This window comes from Pogona vitticeps, chromosome 9 (assembly GCF_051106095.1).
Source record: "Pogona vitticeps strain Pit_001003342236 chromosome 9, PviZW2.1, whole genome shotgun sequence".
NCBI lineage: Eukaryota > Metazoa > Chordata > Lepidosauria > Squamata > Agamidae > Pogona > Pogona vitticeps.
Window position 1 is genome coordinate 21,854,220 of NC_135791.1, and position 18,353 is coordinate 21,872,572.

Genomic DNA, 18,353 nt, shown 5'->3' on the forward strand with positions numbered 1-18,353 from the left:
CAAGCTGAATAGCGTTGAAATAAAAGGGAGCGGGGGGGGGGGATGTTGCTCATGACATCGCAATAGGGGGAGTGTGTCGGGTTTATGCGCATGCTCGTAGTAGCAAAGCGACGAGTAGGGTCTGCGCGTGCGCACTGTGAAAACTAATTTCTATTCTTTGAAGCGGGGAGAAAATGAGAGGAAATGTATGGCACTGCACAGTTCTAGTTATGCTGGCTTCGAAGGAAGCCGTATTCGGATTTCCTCCCAGTTAAGTGGGTGTAGGTAGACTAGAAGGCTGCTGGTTGGGCTACAGCTCCCAGAATTCCCCAGACAGCTGTTTTGCCAGAGGGATTCTGGGAGTTGTAGTTCAGAATCAAAGTCGTGCACCTCGAAGGGCACGCTTTGCAGTGTTAATTTTTCTTATTCCCCGAAAAAGGGCCAGATTATGATATATTCCAGGGTCAGCTGTAAAATCCCGAAAGTGGGAAAACTGACCCTCCTAGCCTGATGGATCCCACTCCCAGACCTAGTGGCAGGCAGTGGGGAAGATGGGCCTTATGGTGCTGCTGTGGCCTGAGCGCATGCATAGCATTGCTTCTGCCCACTGAGTTCTTAGTGTGTAGGAGATGCAGCAGGGAGGATCGGGCCCATTCTTGCAAGGCCCAGATGGAAACAATGCAGGTGAGGAGAGAGAGACCTTAAAACACAATTGCTTATATCCTTCCTTGTGTATACCTATACACAAAATTTTTTTTGGGGGGGTGTCTGGGTTTGTTTGGGGTAAGCAGAATTTAGAGCTACAGCAAAGATTTGTTTTCCTGCCTGCCTGCATCCATTTCCTTCCTCCCCCACCCACATCTGCCCAGAGTGCAAACTTGCATCACTAGCGTTTCGAGCAGACCAGGGCAAAGTGCTGCCCGAGGGCCACATACAGCCCGCAAGCCGCTCCTGTCCGGCCCGCGGACAGTTTTGAACGTCAAAACCATTTATAGCTTTTTGTCTAAAGTTGATCAGTTGCTTATCTTTAACATACCGCAAAAAAAACTCTTTAGTATTTGCGAAGATTAACAAGTTTAAAATACAGTGGTGCCTCGCTAGACAGTTACCCCACATGTCAGGTTTTTTTTGCTAGACATTGACTTTTTGCAATTGCTATAGTGATTCGCAAAACACTGATTCCTATGGAGGAATTTAGCTGGACAATGTTTGGTCCCTGCTTCGCAAACCGATTTCCGCTAGACGATGATTTTGACAGCTTCCTCCGCGCTTGCAAAACAGGTGTTTTCGGGACCTAAACAGCTGATCAGCTGATCGGTGGTTCACAAAGCGGCTTTCCTATGGCCGATCTTCGCTAGACAACAACGATTCTTCCCCACTGGAACGCATTAAACAGGTTTCAATGCATTCCAATGGGGAAATGCTTTTCGCTAGACAATGATTTCGCTAAACAGCGATTTCAGTGGAACGGATTATCATTGTCTAGTGAGGCACCACTGTAAAAACAATCATAACATCACTGTTTCATTTTATTTTTAAGTAAAGTTGGTTCGGCCCCCGAACACAGTTCAGATTTTTCATGTGGCCCCCCTTATAGAAATTAATTGCTCACCCCTGGGTAAGAGCATGCTGGCCAGTGTGAGGGTCTGCTGAAGAACTGGATACTGCTGGCAGAGAGAAAGTGGCACCAACAGCAGCTTAGTAGAGGAAGCATAGTAGACCATCTATTTTTTTAATATTTTAAAAAAATATTTTTACTCTGCCTTTCTCCTTAAAAAGGGACCCAGGTCAGCCTACGTCATTAAAGACAGCATTTAAAGCTAACAACAGTATATAAATACTAAAAGAAGATCCAGCAAATACCATACTAAAAAACAGTAAACAAAAGCGACACCCAAACACATTCAAAGTAGAAAGGTACGCCAATCCATTTAAAAAACTCAGTCAGGCAAGCCAGTCATTAAGGGAAAGTCTGCCTGAAGAGAAAGGGCTTTTTTTGCTTGCTTGTGGAAGGAAAATCAAAACGGGGCCATCCTGGTCTCCAGTGGGAGGGAGTTCCAAAGTCTGGGAGCAGCAACAGCATAGGCCCTCTCCTGTGTGCCCACCAAACACAACTGTGAAGGTCTCGGACTAAGATAAATAGTGCTGATGTGAATCCCAGTAAGTCCCTTATCCGCGAGAAACAGGGATGAACTGGGAGAAAAGGGGAAAGACTTTTCTCCTGTCTGAAAAATCCCTTAATGAATAGATAAAGAAAACAGGCAGGTCAGGGGACATTAGAGGGCGCTCTGGTATTAAGATGGATGTGTGAAAAGTGGAAGGGAATAGGGATTTTGCTGTGGGACTGTGCATGCCCCTGGCAAGAGCTCTTAAGATTCTGTGAAAAAGAAGGTTGCACCCCCAGCAGGTCTCTGAAAGGAGAAGCACTCCAAAACATCTGGACGACCAATTGTGTCCTGCTCCTTTCTTGTTTATTGGCTTTATACGTTTCTTGCGCCTTCCGAAAGATAGGACTCAAACCAGCTCACAGTTGCGTTGAAGAAAAGAATGCTATTAATAGCGGGGAAAGTGTCGGCTATGAATTAAATGAAACGCCAACTGTCAGGCTGTGTTAGAACATAATTTAAAAATGCCTTCCGAAGAGATGTATAGCAACAAACCGCAAAGCCTTGTTCTGAGCAGCCAGTCAATTGCTGGAAGCCGGCCTGAAATAAAGAAGAATAATAATAACACTTCACCCTCTGGCAGAAGGACAAGAGGAAATGGTCCAGCATTGCTTTTGCCGGTAGGAAATTCCACAGACTGAAGTCTTGCTGAAAAATTGTGACACTCGCCATACCAGGGACGTATCTAGAAATAATGTTGAGGGCAGGGGATAAATGTTTGATTAATCAAAATAAACTGAATTGTTTGACCAAAACAGACATCTTCAACCCAGTGTCCTTTAGATGGGCCATACTACAATTCCTATCATCCCCAGATAGCATATCCATAGGGCTAATCTTTTTCTGCTACCCACAGTTGTGAGGTAAGGTTCGGAATTCGTTTTGTGAAAAGAGTCGTTCCGTTTTGTTTTTAAAACACACACATATGAACATACAAATTTATGCTGGCCCTTTAAAAGAGGCACAAGGGAGAAGGGTTTTAGAATGAGGATGATGTCATCTTCCTGGGGGTCACATGGAGCTCTTGATTGCCACTGAATGAAGTCAGCTTTATTTTTATTTTATTTTATTTTTTATCCCCAACCCCATGCAGCACAGAGAAGCAGAGGCATGGAATTTAATCCATCTATGAGAATTTCCGCCTGGGCTTCAGCGTCTCTTGCATCTCAGACGCTCAAGCAGTCAGGATCCGTACAACATTTCACATCAAAAACAAAGAAGAATGGACTGCTAGCGGGAAAGAAAAAGGATCTTGTGGGATCACAGAAAGTTGCAGCCAGTGAGAAGCTGTACGGCACTCGCAATCATGTTCTGCCATCCAGGGAGAGGGCAAGACTCCCTACCTTTGCTCATTATGCCTCCAATTATTATTATTTTTTTGCATAAGGTTCTGATGCTTTCTGATTGGAAATGAACAGCATTTGAGTGGAAAAACAAAGGGTTTGTTTTATTTATTTCATGTATGAGTCATCCTATAGTTAAGGCTCCCTGAGCGTGCATAGTCATAAAAAAAAGAACACAGTACAGCCAATGACATCACTTAAGAACAAAAGGAAAACTAAAATCAACAACGGCCTGTTTTCAAAATGAAGTAGAAAACAGGAATCACACGCCGCCGACTGCAGTTTTTGCATTTTGCAACCATTTTCCGTTCTACCATGTGATTTGACTTGCTATGCTGTCCACCTCCTGCCAGCAGCCTACAGGTTTTTCCACTGGCAAGTGCAAATGAAATATGGCGAATATCTGGGTTGTCTAATTAAAAAAAACAAAAGCAAGGTTGCCCTTGTAAAATTCTGTGAAATAGTCTGGAGAATGATAAGGTTAAAGCCTTGTTTGGAGTTAAGAACAAATACTCCAAATTGTTTTCATCTCGAGTTTTTAAAGCGGATTCTTAAAAGAATGGAAAGATTCCACAGAGCCTTGATCAATTCAACCAATAAGCACTGGAAACACTTCAGCTTGCGGGCTGTTCCCTGCAGAGACAGACCAGACCATGACATGTGCCTTGTGCTGCCTTTCAAAGTAGCACAAAGAGGAGAATTTCAGCGTATAATGCAATTTCCCTACATGATGCAACATGCTCGCGCAAGGCCAGGGTTGCGTTTCAGGCCCGAGAATTGCATTCTCCCAAATGAAATATTGGACAGTTAGAGAATCCCCAGCTTTGCACTGCCGTAGTGTGAGAAGCTGCAGGATTGTTGCAAAAGGTTATGCTGATGGTGAACATTTTCATAACGTGCATTTCTGGATCCAGTTTAAAAAACTAAAACAAAACCATGATGACTTGAGTCATGGGACTTGCTGTCAAGTTGGACTTAATTCGCACCAGTGACTCGCTTGGGGATTTTTTTTTCCAGTGACTCAGACTTGGGACTTGGAACATAAACTCAAACTTGGGACCAAAGACTCAAATTTGGGACTCGGACCCCAAGATTTGCCAATATCCCTGATCCTTCCTTGTTTGCCCAGAGCACTTAGTGGTTGAAGATAGACTTCACATATAGATGTAGGCTCCATTTATCAGCCACGGCTAATCCCTTTGACGGCCCCGTCCTCCAGGAAATTGTGTCTAATATCCTTTTTCCAAAGCCAAGATGAACGATAGAAGATCTGCGGAGCCTTTTGAACGTTTGAAACGTGGCTACATAAAAGCGAAGCATTATATTCCTTGAGATTAGATTCTGCCTTGCAGAAAGACGCTGGCATCCTGCCAGGAAAGGGGAAAAAAGGAGGACAGAGGAGAAGGGGCAGGACATGCGGGAGGACTTGCAGGTTCCCCTCGTGTCTGGGGTTGACCCCCGTGTCAAAGGGGGACAGCTACTGGCGTGTGCTAATTCTCAATATTCTCAAAAGGCCAAATGTGATTTGAAGCCCCCAGACCCGCAGATGGGTTTTCCGGAGTCCCTTTGAACAGCCTCTGCTGTGCTTTCATCTCCGCTACCCGGGGCTGGCTCTTGTCTGTGCATGTATCATCTCTCCCTCCAGGGAGCTCCTGCACATGGATTCGTACCGTCTTGCAAGCAGCCGGGGCCCTTGATCTCCAGCAGGCTGGGTTAAACCCCCCCGGGGCAGGGCGGGCCCAGCTTCAGATAGGCTTTGATTCCTCCTGACCCAGATCAGCATGGGGAGTTTTTCGTGGATTTGGTCTGTCGTGCAGTTCCCCGTGCGAAGGAGAGCGACACGAGCAGCTCCATCTCACGCCTGAAACAGGGAGGGGGGGCGGCGAGATCCGAGCCCAAAGGGCTCCGAGCCCCCTTGGCATGAGGGTACAGGGGTGGCCGCTTGCAATCACTCAAAAGGAGGGCGGGCATGACCGAAACAGTAGAGAAAAGAGAGCTCCTCGATTTCAATCACACAGAGGCAAAACTAGACATGATTTTTAAATAATTTAAACAGGATTACAAGACACTGCACTTGGGTGAGGACCCTGGGATATTTTCCAGGTGCTCATGGTGAATGAGCCCATTGAAGGTCACGCCTGACCTTCCTTTATCTTCAAACCATCCTCTGACAGGTTACTTTTATGGGCCCCCAAGTCGCCTCTGAATTAGGGCAACCCTAGAAATGAGTGGCCTCCACCATGCTCAGCTCTTGCAAATGCAAAGCTGTGGCTCCTTTAGCGAGTCCGTCCATCTCATCTTGAACCTTCCTCTTTTCCTGCTGCCTTTAGGAACTAGAAATAACTGGAGAGACCTTCCGCCAGAGAACAGGGAGGATTATCCTTCGGCAGCCTTTCTAACTAGAGAACCGGCTCCCCTAAAAGAGGACATAGGAGTTGCACTCGTACACTAAGGTTGCCAAGATTTTTCTTCTCCCCATGCTGTCACACTGAGGTTAGAAGGCATACAAGATATCACCCACCCTCCTCTACAATCTTTTGGCCTTTAACAGTTGTTCTTGCTTCTTTGCTATTACAGTAGGGCCCTTCATATCCACTGTTTCACTTATCTGCTGCTTTAAAATAGTAAATGTATATATTTTTTTACAAAACAGAAATACCTATTTCTATGTGTTTCCAGGGGGTATTTATTAGAACTGGCCACTAGTGAGATCCAGAGACCATGTGTTTGATACTTCTGATTTTTTTCAACATCCAAGGGGGAGGGGCTTGGAACCGACCCCCCCCCCTGCAGAGACTATAGTCCTAATCGACTTTGCATTACTTATCATCCAATCTTTTTTAATTTGAGCTGCCAAAGAACAATATAAATAAAAACTCAGGTGTTTTTTTTTTTAATTGGCATTTTATCCTTGCAACAGCCCTATGAGGTAGATGGGGCAGGCGTGTGTGACTGGATGAAACCATCCTGTTCAACAATGTACCTCTGCTCCATAGTTTGATAAAGTTATTCGTATTTTCCCAACGGCAACTATCCAGATTCCCTAGACAGATGTTATGGGGGAATTGTGGGATTTGTAGTGCTAGACAGTAACTTTTCCAAGCTTTTCTCTGCCCAGTTTGAATCCATCATCCCCCTTCGGCGTCAATACTGTTTCCTTGCCTACTAAATTTATACACGTATGTGGCAGGGCATCCTATGCAGGCAATCCCTAGGTTTTTGTGCTCCAAATGCTTTATGGCAATGGCATCCTGCCATTTTCTCCAAGTATCCATTCCTTCTTGTAAAAAAAAAAAGAAAATGCTGCTTGACCACCACGTGCGTTCAGGAAGAAGGATCGCTGGTAAACAGCGAAAGGGCAGAGAATCATAACTCAGTGCAAAACAACAACAAACACCAAAAACACAACTGGTCTCGAAGGTTTCATTTATCAAAGAATTCCAACGGCATGTATTCTGATTTTAAGAAAATCAAACAAAGAGCATAACATATGGCATTGGGAGGACTTTCAAACATTCTACATCAAAATCGTTGTCCTTTAAAGACCTTTCCTTTTCAGCGTGGGTTATTATTTATCTTCCCACCCACCCCCATCACATCCACAGTTTGGAATCATGAATTTTCGTGGCCCAGAATTTGCTAGCTGACATAGCCATTGGCTATGTCTAAAAAAGTAACTTTTCCATTATGCGTACCAAGCCTAGGAGTGTGTGGACCCCACTCCCCCAGTCGGAGATATTTCAGTCCTCATCGAGGTTCTTTGAACATCTCTCATAATTCCTACAAATATTTTGCATGAATTATTAGACCTTCCAAATTTGCTTTGAAATGCAGTGGCAAATCTAATTATGTCCCAAGCTCCTGGCAGAGAATGAGGTGTACTGCTCTGTGTGTTTAACTGCATCGACATCAAAGGATGGGAGAAGTTTCCTCTATTAAATTTATGCATGTCACTGTTAACTGCCCTGTATAGGATAAGGACAAGAAAAACTAGTTAACCAAAGACTCTCAAGAAATGCCACTTGGATTTTGGTGGCATTCAGCTTCTTCATCAACCTGAGGCTATTCCTCCCACCACTATATCCTGCCCCCTCAGGGGGTTCACTTTCTAGGGCCCCCCCCGATTACCTGATTTGCAGGTTGTCCCTAATAGGGTTTTGAAGGTATATGAGATGTTCAAAGAGTGCTTTACTATTGCCACCCCAAAAGTTTATGCGGCCAAGTGGAGATTTGAACTTCTGAATCCAAGTCTCACACTCTGTCCATTACATGACACTGGATCTCAGTTACCTCACAGCTACCTATGAAGTTCCTTATACAACTGATCTCACTGCCAAATATACCGTATTTTTCTGCGTATAAGGCTATATTTTTGTCTAAAATCTTTAGCCTAAAAATTGAGGGTTGTCTTATACATGGAAGTAAGCTGAGGAGAGAACTAAAACAAGTGGGGGGGGGAAGCAGGGATCAAAGCAGTCATGCGGTGCTTTGATCCCTTTCCCCCTACACTTGCTAAGTCCCACTTAGATTACTTAATTTTGGATTAGAAAAGGGGATGTCTTATACACAGAAAAATACGTTACATTCCACATCTTGAGTTCCCACCCTATACCCACTGCAATATTAAAACATGTTTATTAAAGGACCACTGAAATCAAGGAGGCAAAATGTGTATCCTTCATTCCATTTTCTTTATTTTTTTTTCCTTTTCTTTCTTTCACAACTGTCAGGATCCAGCTTCTTTCCATATTATGGGATAGTGGGACTATTACCACTCTGCAGAAGCTGGTGGCTTTTGTATGCATGCTTCATCTCCACAGCAAAACAATACAATACGGTCATTTAGTCTGAAAAATCACCAGAAACAATGAGTTAACACAATGGGTGAGTGGAGATTTGAATCTGTGTTTTCCCCATACTGATGCGACGTTGATCGCAAGATCACCGTCATTCATCACGTGCATTGACTAAAGTTAATACCTGTTCGATTCTTATTCACCTCAGAAGATGGGAGAGAGGAGGAAAGAAAAAGGCAAAGACAAAGAGCACAACATCAGCCAGCCTCCAACACGCACAAATGACCTTTGTCTCTCTCTGAATACTTTATATAATGGCATCCAGCCATCTCTCCAAAACAGTTGTGTTTATTTCTTCTTCTCTTAAACAGACTCTTTGACCTGCATATACTTTCAAGAAGAAAGATAGCGGGTAAACAGAGCAAAGAGGAGTAGAAAACGAGAAATCCAAATACACAGAGGCTAATAGGGTTCAATTACTGAAAAAATCCCAACAGTATGCATTCTAACTTTAAGAAAATCAAATAAATTATTAACTCTACAAACTGGGACGTATTTACGGATTTCCCCCAGGATCTAAGAAAACAACAACGGTCTCCTGTGGTATTTCTCTTTCAAGTTGGGACTTTCATTTCCCCCAGAGCAGCAGGCCTTCCCAGCTTGAGATGTTGATATAATATTCCGTTAACCGTTCTCGACATTTCCATCATGTTTTCACCTCAACAAGACGTTCCAGATATGTTTTCCAGGCTGGTAGCCAATTTAATTGGGCTCCAAGTTGCTGCTCTGAAGGATGAGGTTCTGGGGGCTGAAATCCAAGTTGTAACTAGAGTAGACCCACTGAATCCCTGGTAATCGTGGAACTACACTGATTCAATAGGCCTCTGGTCTTGTGCCTCTATCCGGCGTGAAATTAATATTCACACACATACACACTTTTATGTCTATCTCTGAGTGTGTGCGCTATTGTTCCGTTTAATATGTGATATTTCAATTGCTAGTAGACATAACTGTTTTTTATCATTTTTATGGCTGAGTCTGGTTTCGTCTTATTTTAGAGCATCTGCAAATGAATTTCTTTTCACTTGTTTTTGTTATAGTTTATGATGACTGTAAAGGTGCTGTCAAGTCAATGCTGAATGATAGCAATCCTGTCAGGTTTCTCTAGGTACAAAATAGGCAGTGGTGGTTCCTCAACCCTTCCTCCTGGGGGTACTCTGCGTCCATTATTATTATTATTTATTGTATTTATACCCCGCCTATCTAGTCATTGCGACCACTCTGTGCCCAGGATCACACAACCAGCAACGGCACGTAACCCCATCAGCCACACACATTCCCGGTGATCTTGGCTGGACCACACCAGTAGGTGCTTTCCACATGCATCTAAAACTAAAAATTATGTGCACGCCAAACTTCTGAGGGAAAGGCATTCCACACAGCGGGCGCCGTAGTGCTAAAAGTCCTACTCCAGAACACTGAAAAACATAGCTGAGAGACAAGTGCCCACTCCAGACGACTGGAAAGAACAAACAGGCCTACCGAGGGGAAGAGGGTCTCCCAGGTTACCAAGATCTAAGTTGTTTAGCGCTATATTTATCCCTTTTAGTAAAGCCTGCTATGCACATACTGTATGGGAAAATCAGTCTGTCCCAAAACATTTTGCTCCCTGGAACAAGGGTCAAAATGGCCCTCTCCATTCCGTATACAGAAACCAACACAACTGTTTGAGCTTCCTTCAGTTTGATCTCCCTTCAGCAGTGGGAAAGCATCCTACACCATAACTGAGAGAAGCACTCTGATTCATTGGGCACAGGGCAGGATGTATGTCACAGATTTTGTTCCACAGCAGTCTTGCTACCAGTCTTGGACCCGTCACCACTAACTCCATCATTTATTATCTGATGCAACTGCATAACTCTGCCTCATGGCAGGGCCGGCCCTGAGAGGGCAGTTGGCCACAGCCCCAATCCCCAGCCATAGCCCTACCTGCAACTGCACTGTGATGTCATTGGGGAGGCAGTGGTTGTTGAGAAGTTGCCATGCTTATGGGAAGAAGAGCAAACACACAATGAAGCATCAAACGGATGGACCCTGCTCCAGGTGAGTCTCTCCCTGTGGTGGAATCTAGCATGGTCTTTGTGGAGCATTGACACGCTTTCCCACCAAAAGCCGAAACAAAACCAAAGTCTTTACGCTTCTCTTGTACATTAAACCAGATGCTACGTATCCCTTCCTCAGCCCCTGCAATGGAGCTGTGATGAGGAAAACACTCTGCACGTGTTTGGGGAGGTCTTTTCTTTAGGGTTCAAAATATTGCAAGGGGGTTTGAAAAAACTGTTGAAGAGGAAGCCTGGGAGAAAAGTAGTGGCATGGTAGGTATCTCCTGCGTCCTCCTCAAGAGGAACTCACTTGATGTTCTTTTTACTAACACTTCACTGTCAGAGGAAGGGAAGGGAAGATGTACCATGAGCCTTCAGCCTTGGCTAAGCTAGTTAAAGCTGATGGGAGCTGAAATCCAGCCACATCGAGAGACTCACAAGCGATCTGTTGCTTCTCTAGATTAAGACTTCTCTGTTACCTTGGCATTTTTAGCAGAACACTGACCCAATGGGATAATCATGCTAAATTGTTTTCATTTTCTGTTTTATCTGCTGTCTTGTCACGTTAGACTGATTCTGTGCCTTTGTGATGATTGTTTTTTAGCTGTCTAATCGGCTGCTGTGGCAATTGTTCTGATCTTTTGTTTTTATTATGTTATTTATTATATGTTGTCCTAAATTGATCGTTGTGTCTTTTTTACTGCACGTATCACTTTGGGAACATCCGCATAAACTGAAACAGCGAGCTGTCAACCTTTGAAATAATTAAGTGGGATAATTATTAGTTATTGAGGAGTCGACAGAATATTTCCTCATCGCGGGCCAAATCCAATGAAGTCCAGCTGAAGCACTTGGGTCTGATCTGCCCCTACTAATGTCGATTGTTATTGTTGTTGTTGTTTCTGCTGCTGCTCCTGTAGCAAACCCATCAGGATCAAAGATCTTCCTTCGTTTACAGACACGAGTGTCCAGGCCGATTAAGAGGTTGTGGCTTGCCCATTTGAGATAATGAAATGTTTGAGTTCTCTGAGGAACAAAGCAAGTCCTGCTTTGTGCTCCAGTTGCTTCAGTCTTTCTGCGGATGCCGGGCTAGCCCTGCCTTACCTTACCCAGGTAGTCAATGCTGGAAAGGGGTGTGTGTGCTGGGGCTGGAGTTGAGGTATCCCCCTAAGCTAGCCTGCTGTCCGCAGGGGTGGTCGAATATATTGTCTAATCTCATTGCACACGGAATGGGAGGAAGTGCGTTTTCTTCCTTGACTCAGGCAGCAAAGTGACTTGAGCCAGTCCTGTGTGCTTGTCATCACTGCTACCACTCACGATCCCATAGTTCTGATATCTAAAATGAAATTTGCTGATAGACAAGATCTGCTTTGATTAGGATTCCTGCATTGAGCAGGAGGTTGGGCCTGATGGCCTGAAAGGCCCCTTCCAACTCAATTGTTCTCTGATTCCAAAAGAAATATGTGCCGGCACACCCGAATTCCCTTGGAGTGACCCTGGACCAAGATGACTAGCAGGGAAGGGGACTCGGGTCACAGGATTCACTGTCAAGTCAGACTTAAGTTGCACCGGCAATTTGACTTGGAGCAGTTTTAGGTAGATACGTCCCGTTTGTCAAGCCACAAGAATACTGTATAGCCCTAAATCTGGTCAACTTCCGTACATGGTTGCCATCTTGTCCATTGACTCATGTCGCAATATCTCTTGGGCTGGACTGGCTGGACATTTACGTGCATATTAAGCTGTCTACTTAGTTCAGGTGGATTCCCCATGTAGTGGAAAGAGAGACAAACTAGGACTCTGGAGAAGAGGGTTTGAATCCCCACGTGGCCACGGAAACTTACCAGGGGAGTAGAAGTGGTGGAGCCACTCCTTAAATATCTCACCTTGAAAGCCTTATTAGGGTCGATGTACGTCAGTTCCAACTTGACATCACAGAACACACACACACAGCTTTGTTCAAGAAAGAACAGCCACCCGGCCCCGAGAAGATTTTGTGGCCTGAGGCCAAAGAGAAGATTGCACCCATCTACAGAAGGACTGGCCATGGAATCTTTATTCAGCACGGATGACAGGATTGTGTTTTCACGGTATTTGAAGCAGCAGGGTTGTGGTGGAGGAGGCAACGGTACAAGTTGTGTCGGATAAACAATTCTGTCCTTTCTGGGAAAGCTTCTGCCAGCTGAGAAACACTAAAGGTTGGCTGCTGCTGACCCACCAAATCTGCTGCCTGAGGGAGCCGCCTCCTTTTGCCTCCTCGTAGGGTCCAATGAGGAAACCCCCTTGAAAGGACTTCTTTCTGACAAAGATGGGAAACATTTGTGATTTTTTAAAAACGAATGCTCCCAGGAACCCACGGCCGGCATAGTCAACGGACATTTCTCATCTCTGCTCTGGCTATACTTATGGCACCAGTCAAAGCGATGAGTTAGAACCCATCACTCACGTAGCTTTGCTGTCACGTTGGCTGACTTATGAGGGAGGACAGCTGAGGCACAGATACCCATAAATAGGGTTGCCACCATTGTTTCCCGCCTTGTTCCCCTGACTTTAACAGCAGCCCGACCCCAAGATATTTAGGAGGGGATGCTGCTCCCTTCCTTTTATCTTGATTTATTAAACTTTTATATGGTTTTCACCGTGTCAGCCTTCAAAGCAATTAAGGGAAGGCTTCTGTCTGCCAAGTTTCTGAGAATCGGGTGCCGCTGGAGGCAAAGCAGCGAGAAAACAGAAGGACGAGAAGTGTCCTGTAGGCTAAAGGTAGTGTGTTGGTCTGGAGCTTGGAAAATCCCATGTTCAAGTCTCCGTGGAAGCATAACACTCATGTGGTAACCTTGGCCTGGCCTACCTCACTGGGTTGTTGTGAAGAAGAGTCTTTTATGCTTCTTTGAGCACACTGGGGGGAAGATGGGGCAAAATGTAACAAAGAGAGAAACCGGGCAAGGTTGGCTGCCCAGTGATGGCTAAGTGGGGATTTGAACCCACGTCTACCCACATCTTAGTCAACTCTCTAAAATCACTCCCCCACCCTGGCTGCTGAAAGATAGCCGTTCCCTAGGGACAACCGATTGATCTTTTCCATTGTTCTCCTATCTAAGCTATCACGACTACATCTTGTGACAATAAATTCTACACACTAATTAGCTGCAGAGGCTATTTGGCAGTGGGGGAGGACCTTGGGTCCGTCTCTCCCAAATCCACCGCTCCCAGACGCAGATGTTCTACCGCCCGGTCCATCCAGTAAAACCTCATCTAAGGTTGCCATGGTTTTTATTTATTTGGTAGATTTATAGCCCGGGTCTTTACTGGAGCCCTCAAAGTGGCCTTCCCATATTTGTAAAATAGAAACGATATATACCAGAAGCCGTTATACCCACAACGCAACAAAACAGCCAGTGCTGCTGAAGCACAAATAGACATCTCTGCTCTTTTCCATTTGGTCGCCGGAGGGTGATGGGATGCTGGAAGATACTGTCTTTATTTGTCTGCCTTCCTCGCCTTCACTGTTTCACCGGCCTTTTTCTTCCAGGGCCTAACGCCTGGTTAAAATTTAACATCGTCTCACATAAAGACACGCATGCACAAAAAACTGGCTTTCCTATAACACTTCCTAACCCGCCTGCTTCATCTCGTGCATGCGGAGGTGCTGTTAAAAGCTGGGAGCATGAAGCTAAGCAAGCCAGCAAACCAATGTGAATAACCTTGATTCTCTCTCGTAACCAGTTAGGGTTGCCAGACGCAAAGGAGGCAGGGCTCCTGTGCCTTTCAGGGTGATGTAGAAGCAGGGATTCAGGAACACTGTCTCCTTTTGCATCTGGCTATCCCACAATAACTAGCAGTGAAAAGGCAGGAAACATTGCTTCTTCCGTTACAAATACTGTAGTCCCACGTTTTGGGACCTGGGGCACTAAATCCTTAACGCACAACATCATTCCCAACCAGTGAGGAAGTGGGGGATGTCATTAGGGTTTGCAAGAGAAGAGACTGGACTGTCAATTAAACACACACCTCTAGTGATTTTACCCTCTGCATGCCCCTCCAGCCCCAGCGGCCCTCAGGTAGGCTCACCTGAAAGATTCTAGCCTGAGTCAGTTCTCCAGCCTTTCCGAAGAACAGGACAGTGAGGACCCGGTAGTAGAATTGCTGTGGGTTTTAGTCCAAACTTTAAAATTGCTGTCCAAGATGATGAAGCGATGTTGGGGAGAGCGCTCAGCACCTTGGTCAGCTCCTGTGCGGTTCACACTAAAATCCAGAACACTGAAATTGGAGCCGTCCGCTCCTACTGCATCGGGGGGGGGGGGTAGTTTTACAATCCAAAGATCGCCACATCACCCGTATTTCTAAATGGGGATGGCTTAGCTGTATCTTAAGATGCCTGGATGCAAACACCGGCTAAAAATTGTGCCTCCACACTACGGCTGAAGGCACAAGGAGCCGTCTTTTCCATTGGGTTAGAGGCAACTTCCCATAATGCCCCTTTCTGATGAAGAATTCTGTGACACACAAAGGCATATAATCCCAACACAATCTTCATGGCGCTGACTGAATCACAAAGAGATTATGGAAGTCAGACCCTGGTTAGCAATACTGAAATGCAGCCACGGGGCTTTGATTTATTACAGAAACACACCCTTTTACAGCTTCTCTGTAGCCTCACATTAACTTCACAAAAAATGAGCACCCGTATGTGGGAAAGGAGGGCCACATGAGCACGTAAACAAGTGAGTATCTTGATTAAAACTCTTCATACCCGATGCGCGACTGTATATTGACTCTTTGGGGCTGCCGATATCCAGTTAGATAAAAGATAATTCACCCTAGGGTGGATTTTGAAGGTTAGCCATTTCACTTCCTCACCCCACCCCACCCCTGCCTGCTTTTTTTTCTCTGTAGGAATTCCACAGGTGAAGCATTCACTTTCTCTCTTGCCGCCCCTGAGGCGAATTTCTGTTTGTCACGCAACCGCAACCGGTGAGAAACAAACAAAGTCTGCAAGGAGGAACAAAAGTAAACCCTTGTCATGTTAACTTTTCAGGCAAGTGGTTTTATTGCAGCTGCATCAACACACACAAACTATTGAATATCAAACTGCGTTCTCACGCTTATCTAGCGCAGGGGGCAAAAAACGTTTTAGTTTCACTTCTGCACCTCTGCATCATCATACACTTGGTTCCCTTAAACAAGGGGCTTAAAACAAGAAGGGGAAAAAAACACTACCTAGAAGGGACCGGGTCACGCAGACCTCAGCAACTTCCCTTCTGCTAGTTAGGAAAAAAGGTTCCTGTGGAAATTCCCACACACAAAGGTGAAATCTAATCCCGGCCTCCTCTGATTTTCTTGCCAAAATGCTTTCCAAGCGTTCACTTCAAATCCTTATCTTCTGTTTTTCTGTCAATTCCAAGAGTCCCCCCCCCCTCTCTTTCTCTCGCTGGCTCTCTTACTCCTTCTCTTTTAACAGCAAAATTCCCTTTTAACCAGATAATACGAGATACCGTAGATTGACTCCCTAAAAGAACCCACAGGCTTGGGTTTTCGAGAACTGAGCAAGGCTATTGAGGAGGCCATTTTGAGGGGTCCTCAGAAGTCAGGGGCAACTTGACAGAACTTAACAACAAGAATCTCTTTGAAATATGCCGAAGGACTTCCAGTTTATTCATGTTTTCCTTACTCTTCCAAGTCGCTTCTTTTCATCCTCAGCTTTTCTTCCTCACCACAATATAATCTTAATAACAATACGCTTTGAACTGCAGAGCTGGCATCTCAGAATGTAGGTTAGATTAAGAGTGAGAGATTACAATGAAGACAAGAGTGGCTGAAAGTCACCCAGGATGGAACTACACCCTGTTGAAATAAATCGGAAGCTGGTTTGAATGTTAAGGAGCGGATTTAACATCATGTGGTCTTTGTGTTGGTGTTTACGTCCTCATAGGCCAACTTTTAGTTCATTCATAAGCTATAGTACTACTGGTCTGGGGACTACAAAGGAGTTCAGTTCATTGCAATTATTCGTGAATCAGCATTTTGCCACTCCAGGTCCCGATTTTTCCTCTGCCCCTTTAAGAATCGTCATGTCCCAAAGCCATTATTCTCCTTCTCTGTTTTTCATTGGGTTGTGTTGTGCCCTTGTGTAGAGGTTTCTTTACCGCTGCTCCAAATTGACATTTTTAATATTTAATATTTTAATAGATAGTTTTAAAGTGGTATAGCGCTTAAGTGAAATAGCGCTAAAATAGAAGCAGATAAGGGGACGAGGGGAAGAGTTCAGACTGCAAGGTAACCTGTCAAAACCCAGACCCGGGGGAACCCGGCACGCAAAACTTAGCAAACCTCCCAGACACAATTTACTCCAACACATGGCTATCACACACGCCAAAATCAGTTTTTAAAAGGTGTGGATAGAATCGATTCGAAATACACACCTTAGTATAGTTGCTTAAAAAAAAACCACAACCCAACTTTTCAGCTGAAAAAAAGGAATGCTTAGCTGTATATTGTGTGGTTGGAGATATTTGATCCCATTTCAAGGAAACCCAACACAAAAGAGGAGTACTATATTGCAGTGTGTGATCTTTTTTTTAAATACTGTAATTTATTTTTAAGAACTTTTAATTTCTTCTTTAATTTCTTTTAAGAACTTTTAATTTCTTTAAGAACAATGCCTATTGTATTGTGGTGTGCAATCAAGCCGGCCTGGTGAGCTTAATAGCCAGGTGGGGACCTAAGCCCCAGCATCTGTCGCCAATTAATCTGCTATTACACCATGGGGGTACAATGATCTTGGGACTAAAACTTCCCAGAAGCCTTCACCACTAGCTGTGCTCGCCAGGATTTCTGGGAGTTGTAGTCCGAGAACATCTGGAAACCCAAGGATGGGTTTGGCCAGCAATGGCATGAAGAAAACTGTCCTTTGGAGGGGGGGCTCTCCCTCCCCAAAATCCTTTCCATGATCCACAGGTCAGAGTCTAAAATTGGAGCACTGTGAAGGAACAAAGCTACATCATCGGTGGCAAAGCCTCTGATTGTTATTTCCCACCTTTAAAATAAATAAATAAAAGCACACTGAGAAGTTACCAAATTAAACGAGACCATTAACTTAACCCTTTGAAGGTCATAAACTGCCCTGTGAAGGCGAGAAACCTTTGGCCTTCAGATGTTTTTTAACTACAACTCCCATTATCCTGAAGGGGGCCTTATGGGAACTGGAGTCTAAAAATGGAGAGCCAAAAGTAACTCAGCCCCTCATAAAGTGATTTTTTTAAAACCCCTTGTTAATTACCCTAATCCAGTCTGTCTTCCCTGCAACTATATTTAAACACTGCATTGAAAATGATTTTAAAAAAAAAAAAGAATAATAAAATGAGCACATCATGTGCTTTTTTGGCTTTACAATTACCGGTTCAGACTTGTTTCAGCGCTTGTCAAGTTCACAAGTTATGAGATGGTTTGATTGGAAAAGGAATCCTTGTGAGGTTCAGAAATCCTGGCCTGTTTTTAAAATCTTGTAGAATTTATTCTTTTAATGTTTTGCATCTATACATTTTTTATATTGTCTTTGTGAAGTCTCACTCAACGACGCTGTACCCTGCTATGCCGTATGAAAGGAAATTAAAAACCCGAAAAGAAAGCATAATTTGAGGGGGGGGGGGTTGTTCATGATCCAGGGTCGCCCGAAGTGCAAAGGGACTTGATGACACGTGACAAGAATTAAGGGAAGGAGGCGAAGAGAAGGGCGATCAGACTTTGTGGGTTTGATTAAATCCTAGTATATATTTACTTTTGTTTCCAGGCGATCTAAATACTGTACACAACTACTGTATACAGTCTTATGCATTCCAAAAAGGAATAATTCGTGTGTTGATTTATGCGGGGTTTAAGTGCAGTACTGTATACTAGGTTTGCAAAGTCATAACGTCGGAACGGGGCGCAGCCCTAACAATAACTCTTATGAAACCATAAAGATTACGAGCT

General features: G+C 44.4%; 1 long non-coding RNA gene across 1 annotated transcript; it reads left to right on the forward strand.

Moving 5' to 3' along the window:
- The first annotated feature begins 66 nt into the window (after positions 1-66).
- On the forward strand, positions 67-17,995 carry LOC140701995 (uncharacterized). The gene is made up of 2 exons (XR_012081032.2): positions 67-663; positions 3,238-17,995. It is a non-coding gene; the product is annotated as an uncharacterized LOC140701995 (long non-coding RNA).
- The last annotated feature ends 358 nt before the right edge of the window (positions 17,996-18,353 follow it).